The sequence below is a fragment of the Lycium ferocissimum genome, chromosome 3 (genome assembly GCF_029784015.1).
Source record: "Lycium ferocissimum isolate CSIRO_LF1 chromosome 3, AGI_CSIRO_Lferr_CH_V1, whole genome shotgun sequence".
In the NCBI taxonomy this organism is placed as follows: Eukaryota; Viridiplantae; Streptophyta; class Magnoliopsida; order Solanales; family Solanaceae; genus Lycium; species Lycium ferocissimum.
Window position 1 is genome coordinate 10,667,175 of NC_081344.1, and position 13,335 is coordinate 10,680,509.

Below are 13,335 nucleotides of genomic sequence, written 5' to 3' on the forward strand. Positions count from 1 at the left end.
CGTCAATAATACAATATGACAATATCTTTTCCAGATTGCAAGTGCTAGCAAACATCTTTTTGTGAGAGTAGTCCTTTGTTTATTTAGAACTTATCCTTTTAATTATATTGTTCGCTATATTTTAAGGACGGATTCATATCTTTAACAGGTTGAGCTGAATTTGGGCAGGTAAAAATAGCGCGAAATGCACAAATATCCGCTTTTGGGGTCGCCATTTAATGTTTACCGGGAGTTGGAATTTTTTTTTACAAGTTTACCAACTTCGGACTCAACTTCAGATAGTCGCGTCTGTGTTTGACAACTTCAGACATTCGCGACTGAAGTGTTGCCTTGTGAAGGCCAAACATCAAGTTGTTTACCTGCAAATGGTACAGTTGAATTTGTATACGTAGTTATGGACACGTGGATCAATGTGACCAAATATACAGAATAATAAGCGAAGACTAACAAAATAAACTTAAAGAAGACAATTAAATAATATTAAGAACAGGATAGCCTGGAACTAGAAGATGGCTGAGTCTTCGGATAAAAATCCTGACTGAGCTAGACATCTCTGTGAAGAACAAGTGAGCTTGAAAGAAATTTCTAAGGATTATAATACGTGTTTGATGATCGAATTCAGAATGCCCTACAATGAGAATGAAGCTCCCTATTATAGTTGAACTATGGGGCACATGATCCACAAAACACGCCCTCTTAATTACAAATATGAATGTGTGTAATAAAGGTTGGAGGAAACTTTTGGCTGGAAATTCTGGCACCTGACCGGTTAGGTGACCCCAACTTTATTTCCCTAGACCTTATAACCTTCATCGTCGGAGGTTGATGACCAGCTGTGTCTAGTTTACAAATGCTTGTCTAGTGTTTTTCACTTGCTGACTCATGCCTGACCTATCATCCACTGCAATGTAGCAATGCCTGATATGTCCACTTAGCTTTTCCAAAATTTTGCCTAATACAGATAGTCACCCCACTTGCCGGTGACTCGTGAAAACGGTCTCTTTATTTCCTGGCGAGAAAGCAACTGGACATGCTCTGACGCTTGATAAGACGCACGTCTCTTCGCATAAAAATGTTCCGCACATATTTCTCCTAGAAGTTGGCTGATGGTTTGTATGACGGCCTCACAAGTTATCGAGTAAATGATGACCTCGGTGTCCAATCCTCTATATAAACATTCTATTCTATCTGTTTTACCACTTTGTACACTCCAAAATTTCATAATACTTCTCTACAACTCCATCTGACTCCTCTCTTGCAACCCCGATCACCGAAAAACTTTTCCAATCGTCAGCCTTGATTCTAAACCTTTTTAGGAAAACTTTTCCAACTGTCAACCTTGCTTTTAAACCTTTTTACTCTGAACATTATGTCTTCACCATAACTCCCCGTAGTTGAAACTTCTACCATTACTACTTCCGCCGCTCTCGCGCTTTACTTGCTCCTATGTCGCCTCTTCTAATCATCTGCAATGACCAACCTCAGGGCGGCGCAATCACCCCTAAGAAAAAGAAAAACACCCCAAGGATAATAACACTACCGGCGACCCCACGTAACCTCAATCATTTTGAGGACGTGGAATTTCAATAAAGACCTACATGGTCGCTGCAATGAATCGAATAAGTGATCAGGACGCATCGGCAAGTGACTACGGGTTAGTGATATGGAACTCTCACTTGCACACCGTCAAAACAGATTGCGGATGGGCGAAAATCAAGGTGATCGTCCTCGGAGAAGATGAAAGGATAACTTCCACCCGGACAGGGTTCTTTTTTGTATACACGTACCCCTTTTCTTTGAGAGTCGGCGAAGAAGTGGATTCGGTCATTCTGAAATTCTGCAGACACTATAAGGTCTGCCTGGCCCAAGTGGGCTCATCCGTGTGGAGGGCAGTAGCTTGCCTTTAGCACCTTGCAAACCTGGATGGCGAGGATTTCACTATTGGCTACCTGATCCGACTATATTCCCCGAAGCTTTTCGGGGCGGTGTAGTTATCATGAGCAACCGGGTTAGCAACGTCATTCTCTTCAGCATCGATGACGATAATGATCGTGGTTGGGTGAAAAGATTCATGGTTGTGGCCACAAACGATCTTATCCCAGTCGGTAGCTTGATATACCAGAAAGTGGAACCTTGCTCGTAAGTTTTCTGGTTCTATTAATGTCTTATCAGCAATTCCTCTTTCTCCTTCGTTTGTTTCTTTCTACTTACTTTTTTCTTTTTATTGATTCATCCTCTTTTTGGGAACCCTTGTAGATCGAAGGGTACGCCCAATGGGTCCAGAAGATTCTGGATGTTTCTACTCGTGAGACCTGCTCATGGATGAAAATCTACGGAGACAACGAGTGGAAATTGAGGAACCATGTTAAACCTTTCTCACTTAGCCATATTAATTAATTTATACATCTTGACTAGCTCAATCCTACCCTCTTTTATGCTGAAGGTTTGGCCAAGGGTTCTTCAAATAATCCAGTGGCCGAAGTGCCAAAAGATAGGGGCGAGGCCAGCCGAATCGTCTGAAATATGATTGAAAGAAAGAGAGCTTGAGAGGTTCCCTCTTCCAGTCCTCGGCCCAAGCGGAGATGTGAGAGGTTGTCTGTGGATGGTTTCAGGAGAGGAAGTGGTAGGCCGAAGAAGTATTAGGGAGAAGTAATTAGACACGACATGACACAGTTACAGCTTGCCAAGGACATGACCTTAGATTAGAGGTTATAGAGGAGACATATTAGGGTACAAGGTTAGTAGGTAGTAGAGCATTGTCTCGTGTATCCTTCCATATTGGTAGGCGTAGTATCATCTTCGTAGTTTCTTGTCCTTCGACTCTTTTATTATTAGTTGGCTCTTGTACTTTGATTATTGTATCATTTGCTACAGTTACTGTTACTTTTCTTCATAATGCTTATCAAGAGTATTTTGCTGTGACTTCTTCACTTCCGTCAATTCTTATCTGACCTTCTTTATCGTGCTTTCTCATGAGCCGAGGGTCTTTCGGAAATAACATCTCTACCTCCCAAGGTATGGGTGAGATTTGTGTACATTCTATCCTTCCCAGACCCCACTTGTGTGATTACGCTGGGTATGTTGTTCAAACCTTTACAAGTTCTTTTGTGTTTTGAGTAGAATTATTTTTTACTGAAAATTCCATTGTTGCATTAAAGTGTGACTATTTTCACATTACTTTTTAAAAACTCAACAGGCCTGGAAATCGTTCATCCACCCAGTGCCGCCTCCACTTCTCTCTCTCTCCTTTTTGACACTGGTAACATAGCCTCCACTTCTCTCTCTCACTCCTACTTGTCTTCTTTCTCGATCACCGACAAACACTGACGAGCACTGATACTAGTTTTCTCTAGCGTTCTAGCGAATTTTTCTCTCCGCCACAATAATGGCAGAACAAATAGGTCGGTTCTGCGAGTCTTTCCAAAGAGATTGGATGTAATTATTGGTTGTATCTCGTTGTCGGAGATTTTGGATGATAAAGTGTTCAAAGGATTCAATCCTACAACAGCTCAGCTTTTAAAGCACCCTTTAGCTATGGTTGATTTGGTACCTAGAGACGCTGCAATGTTCGCCGCTGTCCTTCCCCAAATGACGGTCCGATGGAATCCGATTAGTGTTTCTTTGTTGTTACTACTATATCTGCGTTATTGCATTTTTGTATTTTTGCAAGGCACATATACAGGGTGTTATACCCCATTTTAACCAGAGTCAAAATGGTTTACAACATTTCGGTAATTCCGAGATTAATTAAAGTTAAGGAGTCGCCACCTAATTATTATGGTGAATTAGGACACCTAAAGTTTATTAAAATAATTGTCTAAAGTTAACTCTATTTTAAAATCTACGAAACCAAAAGATTCTAGGTAAGGGTTCAATTAATCTAAAGGGAAGGTATTAAGCATCCTTTAAGATCCACTAACAATGGTTAACCAACCGGACTTAAATTAATTAATTAAGGCTAGTGTTACGGTGTAGAATATAAGTCTAGATAAGAAAGTTATTCATGATTAGAACAGCAGTGATAAAATATATAATTAGTTTAATAAGTATAAAGTGAAACTAGACAATGATGAAATGGAAGTCAAACATCCATGTTCAATTTTAAGGAAAATCGTCATTAACCGTTATAAATACCTGAAGGCCTTTAACTTAAAAAAAAAAAAAAAGGATTCTTGAATTCTGTTAAAGCCCAAAATAGGTTTATTTTAACAAAGGCATATACTAGGAAAATATTGACTAAGAGTTTAATTTTTGAAGAAATTCAGGACTTCTGGACTGGTTTTGGAAGTTTATATTATGAGGCAAAGACTTTAAATAGCTAATGACGGCTTAGTCACTAATCAATTATATAACGATTCTACCTCCAACAGTGAACATATAATTGAAAATAAAAATCATTCACCAACACAGGTAAGCAAAAGAAGCGAAAATAAGCGATATGATCAATGGCCATGTTAGGCTTCAAAAGAGCGTAAATCTCCTTTGTAACTCGACGTTTGGGAGACGAGAAAGAATGAGGATGTGCGGATACTCCATGCGGTAGCGGTGTCGTTGAGTTTCGAAGTGAAACTCTTCGGCTCGGTGTACATGTCAAATAAAGAAGAAATGGGAGAAATAGTTAGAGGGGAAATATGATTCTTGGCAACACAATAAACAAAAAGTCAAGATATTTATAGCACTGGAGTAGAGCACATTATGACATCCATTCAAAGTAAAGATTAGTATCATCCTATAAGCATAATCTCCAAATAAAAAAAAGATATATTTCATAATTCTTCTTAACAGCTAAAAAATATTACTATGATTCTTAACTCATAAAACAGGACTCTCATACTACTATTTAAATTCAAATTGATGAAGGGTACAAAGAAAGAACATTTTTGATTCATGGAAAATTACATCCAAGTTGAATAGGATATAATCATAAAGTAACCTCAAACCACTACATCTAATGAAGGTAACAGGAAGGAAAGCGAACAGCCGTATAACATGAGTTCTAAATATGTAAAAAGTGTGCTAAATATAAGAGCATATATTATAGATTTATATGAATCGATAAATTCGAATAAGGAATTTACTATCGCGCTTTCACGTCTTACGAATAGAAATATAGATCCTAATAACATTAGTGAATCCTATATGAAGATTTTTACATATAAACAAGAAAGAGTCTTAGAGTGTTATGTCACTAAAATACAAATGCATATTCATGATTCTCCTTTATATATGGCTAAGGCTCAAAACAAATAAGTGTAGCAAAGCATCAATTTTTATGATTCCTGAAATAACAAAACTAATAGTACGCCTAAAGAACATACCAAAGCATGGATTCATCCAGATTTCAAGAAAAAAAAAAAAGATAAGACGGAAGTGAACAAAAGAAAAACAAAAGTCACTGACCTTTTGGGGTGCAGTGAACAAGGGCTTTGAGGCCTCAGATATACTCCTTTGTGAGCAAGATTGAGTTGGACAGAGAGTAAGAATAATGAAAATGCTAAAGTTTCTTTGAGAGATAATAGAAAATATAAATATCTTAGATAAGAGAGTTTTTCATAGTTCCAGCTCCTTTTTTTAGCCCCCCCTTCTGAAGAAGCATTTAATAAAGTATTTATAGATGGAAGAAGAGGGCTAGGGTTGGTGGATTTTTAATTTGGAATTTTGGGCTCCAAAACTAAGTCAAAGGAGTCGTTTGAATCTCTCTGCAAAATATCAAAGGTCAAAAAGTTATTTGTCCTCTTCCTCAACCAAATCCCTGAAGATGAGGAAAAGAGAGAAAGTTACACAAATGGGGCAAAGTTGTCCTTGACTAGTGAAAGTTGAAAAATTTGCCAAAATGAAAGAGGGGAAAGGGAGTGGGCGGCTGCTAGGAGGAAAATGGAGGAGAGGTGAAGATGGTGAGATGATTTTTCTTCAAGAATTAAATTCTTGTGGGGTATGTATTAAAGTCTAGGTAAATATTTCTTCCTTGAAAAGAGGGAAGACTAAGTGAGAACGTGCAGGAAATTCCTTGGGCACGTCAGGGGGAGTAATATGGGTTGAAAATTAAGATGGCAAAATGGTCAAATGGGTCACCTACAAAGCTTTGCAAGATTGTAATTAAAATGTCCACTCTTGTTTTGAAAGTCCATTCTTCTAATATTTCTTTTGGCTTCTAAATTAGATCAAATATATTATGTAATAATAATAATAGTAATAGTAATATTATAATAATAATAATAATAATAATAGTAATAATAATAAAAGACAATTTAATTTATTACTAATTTAGAAGTTCAAGTGAGTGAATTAGAAGAAAGGAGGGTCAAAATTGGGTGTCAACAACTTTCCCCTCGTAAAATAATATTTTGGCGAACTAAAAATTATACCACGTCGTTTTAAAATACGAGCTTCAAAACGAGCCCAATATTGATATACTTCCGAGTAATATTAAAAAATGTAAAAAAAATGCGGTCAAAATGAGCCGTAATTCATACGTCATTTTAATTACCAATTTTTTGAGTTAGACAGAGCGGAATACGTATCTTCTTTTCAAATCACGTTTGCGAAAGTAAATAACTCATAATTTCTTGTAATTGTTAATTTTATGAAAAATAATAATTAAACGTCAATTTTTGCAATTTTCTCATGATTTTTAATTTTTTAATTTTTTAATTTTTTAAGGGCATCCTTACTCCGTCTTGGACTCGAAAAATTTGAAAATTAAAATACGCGATTTATGAGGTGAAAATTAGGTGTCAACACAGGGGATGTATTTTTGTATCTCAAAGAATGAGGAATTTTCCGGCATCAGAAATCTGTTTCAAATCTGGGATGCATTTTTGTATTTCGCCTGTGTTTCTGTGTTCTGAAGGATGATTATCTGGCATAACCCTGTATTTTTGTATTTTGCCTTGATTGTTTATACCATGCATTTATTATTTTTTTATGAATGAGATGCATTTTTGTTGTTTGTAACATCCACGTGGTAGTTAATATAGTTAGAAAGTAACTTCATAGAAAGTATAAAAAGATATGGCGACATGGGATCACTTTGCCTGATTCCCCTAGTGGGATTGAAGAAAGGAGTTCTAGTGCCGTTCACAAGAACAGAAATAGAAGAAGTAGAAATGCAACTCATGATCAGTTTAGTAAGAGAGGAAGAAATTTTAAAAAGTGTAATGCACAATATATAGAAAAGTTTCTGGATTGTTGGTTTCGCTATGTTTGGTATTTTCCTACTTAACGATTACGTTACTTAAATTAATTATTCCTATGATGTTTGACATTAATCATTAACAATGGTTCTAAATATCCAACACCACGTTAGTAAACTTGAATCACATCAACGCACAATACTTTGATTAATATGTGGTACCGGACTTTTTTTATGGGAGGTCTTCCTGTCAAAAAATAAAAATAAAAATTATGCACCATTTCACTAACAAGTTCTCTTTTACACCATTTTTTCATTAAGTGATTTGAAATCTCAAATTCTTTACAACGAGCGTCAGTTTCCAAAACCAAGAGGGTAACATATATGTTGAAAAATATTAGAGATTATTACAACGTTAAAGAACACCATTAATTGACAAGCAAGTCACAATAGTAACAAATAAAAGAATTGATAGAGTTTTGGATAGGAAAAATATACAGGTTCAAGGCACGCTATAAAAGGCACTGACTTCAGAATATCCGGTGCTACCCATATGCAAATAGCAAAAATGAGTCCTACTCCCAAGATAACAAACCACTTAGGAATCTTTTAATGTACACTCAAATAGAAGTTTTGGAAAATTCCTAATTAAATCTCTCTACTGCATTTGTAGAATTTAGAATGAAGAACATATCACGTTTAGAGGAGATGAAATCATTAAGAGCCAAATAATGTAGATCACATTTTGATATGCTTTACTTGAGCCGAGAGTCTATCGGAAACAACTTCTCTACCTTCACAAGGTAGGGATAAGGTCGGGTACACACTACCCGTCCCAAACCCACGTGTGAAATTACACTGGATATGTTGTTGTTGTTGTTGTAGGAATAATATTTATAGAGAGTTCTAATACCTTCTTACGATGAGATGCATCCTTTTATTATAACAATTGGATACATCTTTTCATCTTTTTTTTTGCGCCAAATGTCCTTCAAAAGGACTGGTCTTTAAATTTTGGCCCTCATATTGGTGGTCTTTAATTTTTGTCCTTCGCTAAAAGCCCTTGGATTTCGGGTTCGAACCCCCGCTCAGTAAAAAAAATAAAAAATCGCAAGGCATAAGTTGGGTTTCAAACAAACTCTGTCTTAAGGCAAAAAAAAAAAAAAAAAAATTACTTTGCTGGAATTTTGCAAACCTCTGTCTTAAGGCATAAGTTGGGATCCAACTTATGCCTTGCGAATCGAACTTATGCCTTGCGATTTTTTATTTTTTTTGACTGAGCCTGGGTTCGAATCCAGAACCTCAGGGTATTAAGCAAAGGATAAAAATTAAAGACCACCAATTTGAGGGGTAAAAATTAAAAACCACCAATTTGAGGGAAAAAAAATAAAGACCACCTCAGCGAAGGACATTCATGCAAATTGTTGTCTTTTCATGTGTCCCCATTTTTATTTTTTTTTATAAAAAATATAGTTGAAATTTAAAAATAGCTATTTATGAAAGAGCAGTTTTTTTTTTCCAATTTTCCATCTATATGATGGAGGAGTTTAGGCATTAACTCCAACCTGTATATTTATCAAAAATCATAATTACACGGAAGAGGATATAAACCTTGGCCCCCAGAGCAGGGTGAGAATTGACTATCACCAACCTATGAGAAATATGAAAACAAAATTATCCAGATTGAGTAACATAGTGTTGGGAAGCCTCTAAGAGATTTGTAGCATCACTAAGGGATGCTACATATGTACATGGTGGAAAGTATTAACAAAAAATTATCCACTGTCGCATTGATAACATATTTGTTCATCTTTTTCCTGAATCTGAAGTTTGGTAGTCCATTCGCCACTACTAAAAAACAGCCAACAATCGACAGACAAAAAACCGACGCAGAACTGACGGAAAACCGACTCACTGCGTCGGTTTTTTGCATTTCTAATTTTTTTAAATTATTTTAATTAGAAAACAGACAAACGACGTCGGTTTTATTTTTAAAAATATTTTAAATAATATGCAATTCATTTTGTTTTTTAAAAAATAATAAACAATTTTTTTTTTAAGAAACCGACGAACAGGATCGGTTTCCTTTTTTTTTTTTTTTTTTAATTTTTTGGGTGAAAATCTGGTCAATGTGAGGAAAAAACCGACGGACAGGGTCGGTTTTGTCCGTCAGTTTTTCTTTAAAAACATGGCAGACAGGATTATTCCCATTTCTTCTCCTCTTCCCAATTAAAACTCTCATTCCCCTCAAACCCTACCCCCCCCCCCCCCCCCGCCGCCCATTTCCCCGCCACCTGCACAGTCCGTCCCCACCTACCCCAGACCCGTTTTGAAGTTAATAAATTGAGGTTCGTTTCTCTTAAATTAGGGCTTTTAAAATTCTTTCAATTTTAGTTTTATTTGTAGATTTTAGGCCTAATGCTAGTCTATTTAGCTTTGTTAAACATCTTTTGCAATGTTATTAATGTTGAATTTGTGAAAAAATGTAAACTTTATTTGACTAGTTTACTTGTCATTTTTTTTTTTTTATATATATTTGCTTGAGATTGTGCTATATTTCATGTTCTTTGTCAATGTATTTGTGTTAGCTTAGTTATCATTCTTTGTAATATTATTGATGTTGAATATGTGCAAAAATGTATACTTTAATTATTTGACTAGTTTTTTTTTTTTGTTTGTTGGATTGTGCTTTTTGTTAGAATTCCATAAATTATTAGAATTGTTATTGATCATCCAAATTAGAATTGGTTGAGATTGTGCTTTTCAAAGTTAGAATTGTTAAGTTATAGTATTTCTATAACCTCAATACTAAAATGTAGACTTTATTTCTCTAGATTTACTTTTCAATTTTTAGAATTGGTTGGGATTGTGCTTTTCAAAGTTAGAATTATTAAGTTATAATATTTCTATAACCCCAAAACTAAAATGTAGACTTTATTTGACTAGATTTACTTTTCAATTTTTAGAATTAAAGTTATAATCCATAAGTTATTAAAGTTAGAATATAATTGGTATTGAGAATTCAAAGTTAGAATTGGTTGGGATTGTGCTTTTCAAAATTATATTAAAGTTAGAATTCATAAATTATTAAAGTTAGAATTGTTATTGAGAATTCAAAGTTAAAAGTGGTTGGGATTGTGTTTTCTTAAGTTATATTTTAAGTTAGAATTCTTAAGTTATAATATATTTCTATAACCTCAATAATTTGTGGGTATATTTTTGTAGATGGATCGTATATGGATGTATAATATGAATAATAGTAATCGTGTGGGTGCACATGATGAATTTGTTGAAGGTGTTGATGGGTTTATCACACATGCAATGACACTTCACCCTTTTCAAAATGAAGGGGTAATTAGGTGTCCTTGTTCTCGTCGGCAAGTGTAGAGTATTTGAAACCGGAAGCGGTTAGGGTTCATTTATATAGTCGTGGGTTTAAGCAGAAATATTATGTTTGGACTGATCATGGAGAGACTGATGGGGTCAATGGTATATTTTACAATATGGTTGTCGGTGAAAGTAGTGTGTCGCAAGAATATAGTCATGTCCAATATGATAGAGTTAATGATATGGTTAATGATGTTTTTGGCGTACAGTCTGGGTTTGAACCTGAGCAAAATTTTGAGGAACCTCTAATGAAGAAGAAGCAATGCGCTTCTATCAAGAATTAGAGAGGCTAGTCGTCCACTTTGGGTAGGGAGTCGGCATTTCTAAGTTGTCTGTCATAGCTTAGAATGATTAACATCAAATCGTTAGGCTGGCTGACTTGCTATGGACTCGATGATTAAGCTTGTGAGGGAACTAGTTAGTCGGAATTCGACATACCTAAGAGTTACTATGAAGCAAGAGATTGGTTTCCAAATTAGGATTGTCGTATGATAGAATTCATTGTTGTCCAACGGTTGTATGTTCTTCTATAAGCAAGAATCTTGATTTAAATGAATGTAAGTGTGGACATGCGTGTGCGGACTATGTGGACATGCGAGTTATAGGTGGACACCTAGTGGGAAGATGGTTTGATTAAGGCGATGCATTATTTACCTATTATACCTAGGTTAAAGAGGTTGTTTGCATCCTTAGAGTTACTTCTCTCCACGAGATGGCACAACGAAAATAAGGCCACACAGCGTTATGTGTCATCCATCGGATGGAGAAGCGTGGAAATATTTTGATAGAACTTATCTTTGACATCTAGTGAACCATGAAATATTCGTTTGGGTTTGTGTGCGGATGGTTCACACCAATAATCGCCGCAATCGTAGCCACGGATTCGTTATTCTATTCTTGGCTCGTATTTCTTCTCCATATAATCTACAGCTCGAGATGTGTATGACAAGTCCCATATATTCCTAAATTGTGTTATCCCTGGTCCTCATAATCCAAAAGTTTTGATTGATATCTATCTACAATCTTTGATTGATGAGTTAAAACAATTGTGGTGTGAAGGTGTAGTGACATATGATATATCAAATAAGAGCAATTTCAATATGCGTGCTTCTTTGATGTGGACTATAACGATTTTCCTGCGTATGGGATGTTGTCGGCCGATGACACTGCCGGAAAGCCGATGCCCTCATTGCATGGAAAATAGTAAAGCTTTCACTTTAAAACATAGCCACAAAATTCATGGTTTGATTGTCTAAGAATTCTTGCACATGGATTACCAATTCGTGAAAATGAAACAAGCATTTAGAAAGAATAAAATTTAAAATGATCCCCCACCTAACATATATCAGAGAAGAAATTGGAGGAGGGACTTTCAATTGCCTAAGGTCTCATCTTTTGCCTTATAGACTACACCTTTAATTATGGTGTTGAACTTAATTGGACTAAACTCAGCATATTAAAAAATTACCATATTGAAGGATAATCTTGTTCATATAATTGATGTCATGCATATTAGAAAAATTACTTTGACAATTTGTTCAACATCTATATGATGTAAAGGCAAGACAAAATGATAACCCAAAAGCTAGATTGGACCTAAAGGAATATTGAACCAAACAATTGAACTACAAGAGTTATGCAAACACATAAACTTCAAGCCCTTAAATCATTTTTCATTCACTTTGCATCAGAAACGCAGAGATTTGTCAACGGGTTAAGAATTTGCGGATGCGATTGGGTATGCGTTGAAATCAAATTGCATCTTGCTATGAATGAATATAAAGTGATTGGTATGAAAAGTCATAATTGCCATGTTTTCATGGAAACTTTTGATTCCTATTGCATTTAGCAGCGTACATTGAAAACTTTATGGAAATTAATCACGGAGATAAGTTTGTTCTTCAAGGATTTATGTTCCTAACACTAATTTCATCCTTAGAAAACCTTCAAAACATAGGATACTAAATGGTGTGGACATTACAACTAAGCTCGAGAAGATCTTTCCATGTGGATTTTTCGATGTGACTGGAACGTATACTTTAAATTCATCTTGCACAAGAGGCGCGCACTTTGGAGGCCGGCCAAACTATGTGGATGTATCTTTCGAGAGGTAAGTAACCAAACTTATACCTTTTTCTTTTAAATATAATTTAACTAATTATCCGCCATATTAAACATGTGCGGGACCATTAAGAATACCTTTTAAATACAAAAATTAGCTAGCGAGTAGATCTAAGATTGAAGGATCTATTTGTGAAGCGTATCTTGCAAAGGAAACAACGCATTTACGTTCATATTATTTCGGAGAGCAAGTGTCCGTGTATGAGAAATAAGCCAACCGTAATGATGAGGGTGGGGTTGATCCTAACTACCCACCAATGTTCATCTTTAATCAACCAGACGAGGTCTAAAACCTCCAAAAACGATACCTTGAGTAGTATGGAGAGGCAATCACTGCAATGCACATGTTTTGCTCAATTGCCTGAAATTCAAGTATATATTCGATGAGTGTCAAATTATGTTACTGAATTACATGGGTAACTGATAAGTCTGAAACTAATGAAAGTCTTTCATAAGTCGAATAGTTGCTTGATAGAACTTGAGGGCGATGAAACAATATATTCAAAAAGTTTTCCCATTGGTTGTACGATTTTGTAAGTGTGGAAGTTCATTGCATAATTTCAATTAAATGTAGGTTACATATAAGTTATTGATTTTTAATTTTCCTCCTTATTATATAGGTTTATCATACGAGAACATTCCCCCGATTTGGAAAGATATAACTCTTGGACAGTAACGAAGTTAGGACAATGAAA